This window comes from Pseudophryne corroboree, chromosome 2 (assembly GCF_028390025.1).
Source record: "Pseudophryne corroboree isolate aPseCor3 chromosome 2, aPseCor3.hap2, whole genome shotgun sequence".
Taxonomy (NCBI): Eukaryota; Metazoa; Chordata; class Amphibia; order Anura; family Myobatrachidae; genus Pseudophryne; species Pseudophryne corroboree.
Window position 1 is genome coordinate 975,294,104 of NC_086445.1, and position 12,131 is coordinate 975,306,234.

Here is a 12,131-nt window from a genome sequence, read left to right on the forward strand (position 1 = left end):
GGCGCCATTCTATTTTTTGGACATAATTGCCAGTAAAGGTCTTCTTCGTGGAATTGGTCATTCATTTTGATGAACATATTTTCCACATTTTGGGGAAGTAACCTCCTATGCCAAGCGCTGACATGGTTCCCGGCTGCTCTGAAAACTGTTTCTGCATACACACTGGAGAGTGGGAACTTAAGTAGAGCAAAGCCAGTTTGTGCAAGGGCCTTCAAATTGCCTTTTATTTCCTGCCAGTAGTGAAATGGACTGTCTGACATGCCTATTTGGATGTTATCACTAAAATAATCATCAACCATTTTCCCTGAATGGTGACCGTATCAGATGGAATCATGGTAGATATGTCCGTAATTGTAGGCAGTTATTTTAGGCCCAACCAGATGTCATAAGGTTTTGCTGACTGATCTGTATCACCACCAGTGGGTCACTTAGAAAAATTTAGTTTTTCCTGGCAGCAGCAGCTGTCTGAGAAACTAAAGGAGGAGATGTTGCAGTGTCACGTGCCGCTTGAGCAGACAATTTGTTCACCAACAGCTCTTTGCATCTCTTAAGATTTGTGTCCATCGGAAAGAAAGATACAATGTATGACTTAAACCTAGGATCAAGGGCCTAATTCAGATCTGATCGCAGGGCTGCTAATTTGCTGTCCTGTGATCAGATAGTCGCCGCCTCCAGGGGGAGTATAAATTCGCTGTGCAAGTGTGCAATCGCATGTGTAGCTGAGCTGTGAAAATCCACTTTGTGCAGTCTATGCGCAACCCAGGACTTACTCCTCCAGTGCGATGAGAACATGCTGATCGGGGCCGGAGCTGACGTCAGACACCCTCCCTGAAAATGCTTGGGGCATTTTTCCGGATACTCCCTGTAAACGGTCAGTTGCCATCCACAAATAGCCTCTTCCTGTCAATCACCATACGAACGGATTTTTCGCACCATCCCGTTGCTAACCGGTGATGCCCGTTGTTGTTGTCTGAGGTGCGTGTGCATTGCGGTGCATACGCATATGCAGTTAGGGTCTGATCGCCCGCTGTGTGAAAATGGACAGCAGTGATCAGATCTGAATTATCGCCAAGTATGGTCGGCAAAATATAGTGAACTAACTTCAAGAGATTGATGACCCTTGGATCTTGGCAAAGCAAATGAAGGGCTTGAACTACAAGTCTGACGTGCTTAGCGGAATTGCTTTGTTTCATCCCCTACTTCTCTTTCTCTAGCTGCTTTTCTAAGAGTCTAATAAAAGGAAAGACCTGACTCAAGCTCTCAGTGTCTGAACTAACTTCACCTGTGGCAACTTCAAAGGGTTGGAGAACCTTGCACAACGCGGAAATTATTCTCCTCTGTGCTTGCCTCAGGTGCATTCCCGCTCCTTTCCCTATGTCATAGGTGGATGTATAGGCTTGAATGGCCTTTTGCTGCTCCTCCATCCGCTGAAGGATATAAAGGGTAGAATTCCACCTCGTTACTACCTCTTGCTTCAGATAATGGCAGGGAAAATTCAAGGGTGTTTGCTGTCGCTCCAGTCTTCGACATGCAGTGGCTGAATGTCGAAAATGTCTTGAAATGTTTCAGGACATCGAAAGCATCTCCTGCATGCCCCTGTCATTTACGGAAAAAACTTCTGCACCTCCAAATGAATTGTGTGAGCAAAACAGGGTACATGTTAGAATTTACCCAGCTATAATGCTCTCACAATATTGGTGGCATTGTTCGAAATCACAAAATCCCAGGAGAGACCAGGTGGGGTAAGCTATTTTGCAATGATTTTCCTGAGTTTTTCTAAGAGGTTGTCATCGGTATGCCTCTTAGTGAAACCAGTGATACACAGAGTGGCCTGCCTCTGAATGAGCTGGTATTTGTTAGATGCTGCTGCTGTTGGTTCTGCTGAAAGCAATACACCTACCCAGTGGACTATCACAGTCATGTAATCTTTAGTTTGTCCTGTTCTGCTTGTCCCAATATCTGTGGTTAAGTGGACAGTGGGAACAATGGCATTTTGGAGGACACTAATTAAGCTTTTCTTAACATCCTTTTAACATACTTGCCTACCCTCCCGGAAAGCCGGGAGGCTCCGGAAAATTGGGTGGCCCTCCCGGCCCCCCAGAAAGGTGGGCATGTGTTTCCCTCTTTTCCTGGCAGCCCCCACACTCCCCCTCGGCCGCCCACAGCAGAGAACAAGTGGGCGGTCCGAGGGGGATACGATGACGCGATTTGCATCATCGTAGCTCCGCTCCCCGCTGTACAGTGCCTGTTTTCTCGGCACTGTCTTAGCGGGAGCAGGGCTACGATGACACGACTATTGTGCCACGCCCCCGGACCACTCACTTTCCCTGTGGGCCATGCCCCTGGACCGCCCACATTGCCGCCACACATGCCCCCATTAGCCTACCACGCTGTAACCTCCCAGAGGATGGTGCAGCAAGGTAGGCAACTATGCCTTGTAAGGAATTGCTTTTCTAGTGAAGTGGAATCTAGATGGGATTTGGTAGTGGGGAAACAGGACCTTGATTTACTGTCTAAAACCCACTGCATTAATGGCAGATACTGGACGCACATCTAAAACCAGCATAGCTGTTATGACATCAGTAATCCGCTGTGTATATGGGTGACTGCTGTCATACTTACTCCCCCTTGCAAAGGATTGTTTAGCAGTCAATTGTTTTGTTGAGCTACTACAAGTAGTCTTCCTAGTCCCATTCTGGGATGAAGATTCACTCACAGCAGCAGCACCAGGCGTAGCACTGAAGGATCATTCTGAGGAAGCCTGGAAAGGAGACAAGTCAGTCATGTTTATTAAATTGAATGCAGGACTATTTCCAATCATGAATTGAGGATATTGGCAATGAAGGTGTTGGTGGTGGAGATTCCAGGCACTGGACAGGGGCGGATTGGGATTGAACACCAGCCCAGGAAATTTATGGAAGCAGCCCTAGTGGGGGTGGAGTCTGATGAGGGGGAGGGGCCTGTCAAGAGGGTGGGGTCACTCCTCAGAGGTCCTGATTCTGAGATAGACACAGTTGGGGCCTCCTTTGCTTTACGTTATGCTAATGTTTACCTACGACTTTATGCATATTCTGCTACAATGCCCTTCCCTAATGGACATCTGTACGTCTGAATATACAAGGACGGATATGCCCACTTTCAGTGTCTACTGACACTGCTGTCATGCCTTTACTCTACTTTTGATTTTTCATTCTACAAACCCCTTTTGTTTAACCTTATATGTTTCAAAGTACAGGGAGGGGGAGCACACACTACATACAGCACAGTACAGGGAGGGAGCACACACTACATACAGCACAGTACAGGGAGGGAGCATACACTACATACAGCACAGTATAGGGAGGGGGAGCACACACTACATACAGCACAGTACAGGGAGGGAGCACACACTACATACAGCACAGTACAGGGAGGGAGCACACTACATACAGCACAGTACAGGAAGGGAGCACACATTACATACAGCACAGTACAGGGAGGGAACACACACACTACATACAGCACAGTACAGGGAGGGGGAGCACACACTACATACAGCACAGTACAGTGAGGGGTAGCACACACTACATACAGCACAGTACAGGGAGGGAGCACACACTACATACAGCACAGTACAGGGAGGGGGAGCACACACTACACACAGCACAGTACAGGGAGGGAGCACACACTACATACAGCACAGTACAGGGAGGGAGCACACACTACATACAGCACAGTACAGGGAGGGAGGGGGAGCACACACTACATACAGCACAGTACAGGGAGGGAGCACACACTACATACAGCACAGTACAGGGAGGGAGCACACTACATACAGCACAGTACAGGAAGGGAGCACACACTACATACAGCACAGTACAGGAAGGGAGCACACACTACATACAGCACAGTACAGGGAGGGGGAGCTCACACTACATACAGCACAGTACAGGGAGGGAGCACGCACTACATACAGCACAGTACAGGGAGGGGGAGCACACACTACATACAGCACAGTACAGTGAGGGGTAGCACACACTACATACAGCACAGTACAGGGAGGGAGCACACACTACATACAGTACAGGGAGGGAGCACACACTACATACAGCACAGTACAGGGAGGGGGAGCACACACTACACACAGCACAGTACAGGGAGGGAGCACACACTACATACAGCACAGTACAGGGAGGGAGCACACACTACATACAGCACAGTACAGGGAGGGGGAGCACACACTACATACAGCACAGTACAGGGAGGGAGCACACACTACATACAGCACAGTACAGGGAGGGAGCACACTACATACAGCACAGTACAGGAAGGGAGCACACACTACATACAGCACAGTACAGGGAGGGGAAGCACACACTACATACAGCACAGTACAGGGAGGGAGCACACACTACATACAGCACAGTACAGGGATGGGGAGCACACACTACACACAGCACAGTACAGGGAGGGAGCACACACTACATACAGCACAGTACAGGGAGGGGGAGCACACACTACACACAGCACAGTACAGGGAGGGAGCACACACTACATACAGCACAGTACAGGGAGGGAGCACACACTACATACAGCACAGTACAGGGAGGGAGCACACTACATACAGCACAGTACAGGAAGGGAGCACACACTACATACAGCACAGTACAGGAAAGGAGCACACACTACATACAGCACAGTACAGGGAGGGAGCACGCACTACATACAGCACAGTACAGGGAGGGGGAGCACACACTACATACAGCACAGTACAGTGAGGGGGAGCACACACTACATACAGCACAGTACAGGGAGGGCGAGCTCACACTACATACAGCACAGTACAGGGAAGGAGCACACACTACATACAGCACAGTACAGGGAGGGAGCACACACTACATACAGCACAGTACAGGGAGGGAGCACACACTACATACAGCACAGTACAGGGAGGGGAAGCACACACTACATACAGCACAGTACAGGGAGGGAGCACACACTACATACAGCACAGTACAGGGAGGGGGAGCACACACTAGATACAGCACAGTACAGTGAGGGGGAGCACACACTACATACAGCACAGTACAGGGAGGGAGCACACACTACATAAAGCACAGTACAGGGGAGGAGCACACACTACATACAGCACAGTACAGGAAGGGAGCACACACTACATACAGCACAGTACAGGGAGGGAGCACACACTACATACAGCACAGTACAGGGAGGGGGAGCACACACTACATACAGCACAGTACAGGGGAGGGAGCACACACTACATACAGTACAGGGAGGGAGCACACACTACATACAGCACAGTACAGGGAGAGAGCACACACTACATACAGCACAGTACAGGAAGGGAGCACACACTACATACAGCACAGTACAGGGAGGGAGCACACACTACATACAGCACAGTACATGGAGGGGGAGCACACACCACATACAGCACAGTACATAGAGGGGGAGCACACACTACATACAGCACAGTAAAGGGAGGGAGCACACACAAGTAGTGAAACACAGACACAGGACCAGCGCAGCGGAATCTGTCCAAGTGGCCAATACGCCCCTGATCTGATTACATACATAGCCACCACATATTACATGGATAGGACTACATTACACGTATAGTATAGCACTGCATTACATGTATAGCACCGCACTACACGTATAGCACTGCATTACACAAATAGCACCACATAACATGAATAGCACCACATTACATGTATCACACTGCACTACACGTATAGCACCTCATTATACGAATAGCACCACATTACACGTATAGCACCTCATTACACAAATAGCACCACATTACATACGAAGCCACTGCATTACATACGTAGCCACTGCATTACATAAATAGGCCCATCATCATGGACAGACATTGGGCAGCTATAGGGCTGAAGGACTTTGCATAAGAGATTGTCCCAGGACTGGCTGTGAGTGCTGCCTGATCAGCTGGCATCCTGAGAATAAGGTACACCCTTCTCCTGTCCATTCCCCAAACTATACACTGTGGCCCTAACCCTTACACCAAAAATAATGTGATTAAAAATAACCTCTCTGTCGGGTCCCCTTCAGCGCTCAGTTGACGCTCTGTCCAGTTCAGCGAGGGTGCGGGAGCTAGGGTGGCGGCGGGTGTAGTGAACCCGGCTCTGACCATCGCTATGCTGCTGCTCCCAGGCTCGTTGAAGAGACCTTTGGCCGGGGCCAGGGAGAGGATGCTGCTGGGCAGGTTAAATATTTCCAGGTCCCCCATTGGTAGAACAGCTTCACCACTTTTCATGGTTAGCGGCACCTGAAAGTTCCCTAGTCTAACTTCTGGATTGCGTTCCAATGAACCGCAAGTACTGGAAGCAGTGTGAGCCAGCCCAGCCTGAGTGTGAATCGGTCTGGCTGAGGGGGATATGGGACCAGCCCCTCAGAATCTGTCATGGTGTCCTGGTGGGCCAATCCGCCCCTGCACTTGGATATAACAGAGAGTAGAAAGCTAGATGATGCTGGACTGGTTGTTGTTACATGTTTAGCCAAAGTTTCTGAATTAAAAAAAAAAACTTATGATGAATATGCTGCAAGTGATGTAACAGGGAGGAGGTTCCAAGATGGTAAAGGTCCCTACCTCTACTTACCATGGTTTTACAAAGGGTACAGATGGCTTGACACTTAAGAGGTGGATTTTTTTGCTTTTGTACAGGCATGACAATGGGATTTTTCATATCATGGGTAACAACTATTTCCACTGGTGTCTGATTTACACAAACAACATCCTCATCAAAATCCTTATTAGCGCCAGCTACACAAAGATACTCCTAATCCTGGTGCACTTCCACAGAAGCATCCTCAATTTCTATGTCAGCATGTTGACTTGAGCTGCTTATCCCCATATTTTCAGAGGGCGCACAAATGGTGGAAGGCGGCTCCTCTTCAAGTACAGTATTGGAAAGGTAAGGCATACCTGCAGACACATGTAGACTGTTCTCAAGGATTTGTAATGATTCTGAGCACACAGATGGTTCCTGTGCCTTAACATGTTTAATTTAAAAAAAAACTTCTACAGATAGCAGGGCTTACATCATCATAAAAGGCAGGACCACCAGTCATATATAAATGCCAAGGCTTTAGCCTTTCCCTGTCACTTTGTTTGTTGAATGGCATAGTGTCAATTTTATGTTTCTCTCTAGCAAACTTTATTATTGATGTTTTTTTCTTTACAACTGTAAAATGATATTGCTTCTTGGATTTTACATGCCCTGACTTAAGACTTCAGTGCCTTTGGGCATTCGCGTTAGTAGATAATGTTGACAGACTTGTATCGTCATGATTGGTGGCAGCACCTGCAGCACTAGTATGTGATTCCTGCTCTCCTCTCAATTGTTTGTCCTCCATATCTACAGTATCAACAAAACACAAATGAAGTGAGGTACAGCACACACAATTTGAATAAAAAATGTACCACCTACAGTGTCGCACAATACGTGTGTGAGTCAGAAATAATAATCCAACACTGCAGTTTACTTTCACCTACAGTTTCACACAATGTGTATATGAATCATAAATAAAAATCTAACAGTGCGGTTTACTTTCGCCTACAGTGTCACACAATATGTGTATGTGTCAGAAATAATCATCTAACACTGCAGTTTACTTAAACCTACAGTGTCACACAATACGTGTATGAGTCAGAAATGATAATCTAACACCTAACACTGTGGTTTACGTTCACCTACAGTGTCACACATTACATGAATGAGTCATAATATATATTACACTGCAGTTCATTTCCACCTACAGTGTCACACAATACATTTATGAAAGTATACTACAGTGGGGTTTATCACCCAAAAAAAAAAAAATTAAACCACTGGAGGATACAGCAGCCTCTTGACAGAGGGACACAGCACCCCTTTATGTACAAGAAAGCATAGACACATACAATGTTGCAATATGTGTATGGTTATACACTGCAGTCTGTCAACAGTGTCACATAAAAATAATAATATAGTACACAGGGGTATATCACCACAAAAAAATGTTTTTTCTTTTTTTAAACTATATATTTAGCTTTTATTTTGTTTAAACTGGGGCAGAGCACCCCTAGATTGACACAGCACCCCTGGAGGACAGAGCAGCCCCTTTATGGATGGAGAGAGAACTCTTGGAGGACACAGCAGCCCCAGCCCCTTGATGGACAAAACATCAGCACTCCTGGATGGACAACACAGCAGCACTCCTGGATGGACAACACAACACTCTTGGAAGGACACCGCCGGGACACGTCTTTTCAATACAGGCTCCACAACTGGAGTAAAGATGGCGCGATCGCCGGGGACCTGTATAAAATCCAAAACCCATGAGAATCCGACAGTGAGAGGATGATGTTTTAACTTTACGTGGGATCCGAGTCCAGCGGGAAAACCCGAGTCAGACTCGGATCTCAGCTCAGATCGTGAAGTTTGGGTGGGTCCGGTTTTCGGAGAACCAGACCTACTCACCTTTAGTCTGTACCTGACATGCGCAATGAGAGCCACTCAAGTTATCTTCACTGCAAACTGCAATTTCTATACTATGGGGGAGATTTATCAAAGCTGGAAGAAAGATAAAGTGGAGAGAGATAAAGGTCCAACCAAACAGCTTCTAACTGTCATGTTACGGGCTGTGTTTGAAAAATGGTGGGCTGGTTGGTTGGTACTTTACCTCTCTCCAATTTATCTCTGTCTAAGCTCTGATAAATCTGGGTGGCTGCTCCTTTATGCAGCCACTGGGTGGGGGGTCCTGCTGTGATTATCAATCAGCAGTGATCAACAGCTTGGCAGACACTGGGGGAGGATGCAGGGAGGCAGAGGGGCCGCACTCTGTGAGTGACAGTTGCAGGAAGATTATCTTCCAGCAGCCGCCTGTGCTATGTATCTTACTGGTTGCATTGTTTGCGATCAAATCAGATAATGCACTTGCTGGTGTGGTCACAAACGATGTGTCTATGCCAGGCAAGTGGTCATTGCATACTCTGGCAATTAACTGACAAGAATTGACTTAGAGACAAAAAAATGGGTTGCACGAGAAAACGTGGACACTAAATTTTATTATAAACAATAGGTTTTAATCAACAAAACTTGATTACAGCATCTGCAGTCCCAGAGGTATGTGACCAAACCATTGAAATAAAAAATATAATTCAGCTTTGCTCCCGAGCATTTTATCTGTGGCAAAGCTGGTGTGGCTAGTGTGCCTGCGACTATAGCGCACAGATGCATATGCACGCGCATGCCCATAGGAAATGAATAGGCAGCGTACATAGTCGCAGCCGTGCCACGGGTAAGATGAGCGTGGCTACATCTGTACATGCTCTGTACTTACCTAATTACATTCCAAATTATGATTCAGGGGATGGTAGTTCCAAAATAATGCAAAATATGTTAATCCAGCAAACTACTGTATGTCAAAATCTTCCTGTCTGGCCACTGAAAACATGAGAAGAGATAGTTACTGTAAGTGCCATGGATAAAAACCTATTTTTATATATACAGACTATATATTTGGAACAGTACACCTGCTCTTGGCTTGTTTACTTTGCCAAAATCTATCATTGGAACTCTGATTTACCGAATGATGGACTTCTGCTTGGCAAAGCAACTAATGTGAGGTGCCTAGAAAAAAGAACAACCACTCCTTTTGATTTTCTAGTCAGACCACAGGCATGAAAGGAGGATGGGGGGTGTTCAGCGGTGGCTGCTACCATTTTATGGTAGGGGGCTGTCACTACCCATGACACACAGGAGAGGAGAGAGAGTCGGCCCCAGCTAGCCAGGTCTAAGCACCTGTGCAATGGCACCGCCAAGTGCCAGGACCGGAGCATGCGCACAAGCAGCTGCTAAAGTGCTCATGCGCAAACCCCTGGCTTCTATGTACTGCATTGTATGCAGCCTATAGAATCCATATTGGGCTGACAATCAGGCAGGGAGTGGCTTTCAACAGGAAGCCTGCTCTCTGCTAATCACAGCCCGGTGTGGCAGTCCCGGAGGAAGGAAACACCTGCCTGTCCTGTGGGTGACTAGCAGGTAGTACTTCTAATATGAAGTCACTGGCAGTCACAGTTAAGCCACTGAGCCAGTGCACTCACACAGACCACAACTGGTTCAGCTGAGCTCACTGAAGTAGCAGATTTTAGTAGGGGGAGCTGCATCCCTGCAGCCCATAGGTAAAATCAGCCACTGGAGGTATAATATGTAAGATCAGGCTGGTGCAAGACAGAAGATTGTGGAACAAGGTCGACCTTCTTTGTTTACAGTTCTAGTACTTCATGTTGAATCTCCAGAGTTTATTAGCCATCGATAGTCAACTGGAAAATATTGCTATCAGTGTGAACTCAGATATCTGCCTCAAGGAGGGGGAAGGGAGGAGGAAGGTCAGGGTTCAGGGATGGAAGGGCCAAGGCTAAGTTCACTAGAGTGAGCTGCCCAGAAACTCAGAGCCAAGTTAAAAGCCGCAAAAGTGACTAATACATGTGAGGCTGGTTCTATCGACCTGAAGGGAGTTCACTTCATAGGCCACTATGCTGGACAAGTGGAAACTAAACAGGGCGGTGTCATATTGGTGGTAGACTATTATTATTAACAGCTCCCACTCTCTAACCCAGGACTTGACAACTTTTTGTAAAATCTAGAAGCCAGGACAAAAGTGAAGGAGCAAGATCACCATCCGCCCACCAAAACAAAAACTGAACTCCTCCATGCAGCCACATTACGGAGCAGCTTCCTCCCACTCCTCGGGCAAACCAAAACCCATGTCTAGACAACTAAGGAAATGTGGTACCCCCATCCCTCAACAGCCACACACTCCCCCTTCCTGGGCAAGCAATCCCCTCCCCTGTCTGCACACGACCCATTCCGAAGCCACAATCACCGGCAGCACATAGGACTTCTTAGGGCCAGGCAGCAAAATCTAGTTTCCATGGCGACCTGGACCCAGGAATTTGTTGAGCCATGCTCTAACCATTCAGAGTTCTCTCATTCATTCCTATGGCAGTGAACTAAAAGCCCTGTGCACCAGGGCATGCTGGCATCTGTGGTTATCCATGTACCAACATGCCCTGACAGCCTTTAAATTTGGGAATAACAGAGCTACAGTAGCTGAAACCTGTGACCCACCATTAAAGAAGAATATAGATTTTTATATTTTTTTAACAACAAATTACTAGCTTCACACCCACAGGGCTGGTGCAGGTTGTGCTTTAGCTGGGGGAACCCTGAATTTTTTTATTTGTAGTTTACAAAATACACTGTAAACACACCAGAATGCCACACCAGTGTAGGGTTTCGTAATAAATTGTACATCACCGGCAAATTGGCGTGTAAGCTTGCAGGCTATCACATCCCACCACAATCAAGCCACGATCTTTGGTCATCCTAAAGGTCACTGAAAATTAACTCGCTGTTACGTTCTTCCACAAGTGCCTAACTCCATCTGGTCAACATCAGCCTCCCTCTTGCAGATCTGGACTTTGTATATCGCTGCCTGAGTCCCGTCTACTCTGGACTGTATCCAGGGGAAACCCTGTGGACTTCTATACTTCTATAACTCAGAATTATGGGAATAGTTTAATAAAAAAGAATGCAGTTGAAAATAAATCTGTTGAAATCCCATTTGTCCATTATAAATTCTTGTAATAAAAAAGCAGCTGTTTGTTCTCAGTTTACAGACATCAGCTTCTGTTATACACACACAATTCTTATATCATAATTACAAGCAACAGTTATCATAACAAATTAAAAATGCTAACTTCTGTCACTCTGGGGTGGATGAGGAGCACCTGTATTAAACATTAGTGGTCAGGTATCTTTCTAGATGCTTTGCAGCTTATTTATCAAAGGAAGAAATTGTTAAATATGCGAAAACTGACATATTTGCTGGATTTTCCTTAGTGAACAAGCCCCTCAGAAATCAATGATCATCACTGGGTAATTTTTTATTGCAAAAGGCTTTGCATTTGAAAATGCAGGATTGGGCTTCCAGGAGCAGGACGCATGTGGCTTCAGCAGTGACCCTAACTGGGGTTGCACATAAGGCATTATTACAGTAGGTGTGTAGAGGCAAGCAGGGCCGATTTAAGAATGTGGCAGTTGGAACCACCGGCGGCTCCTACT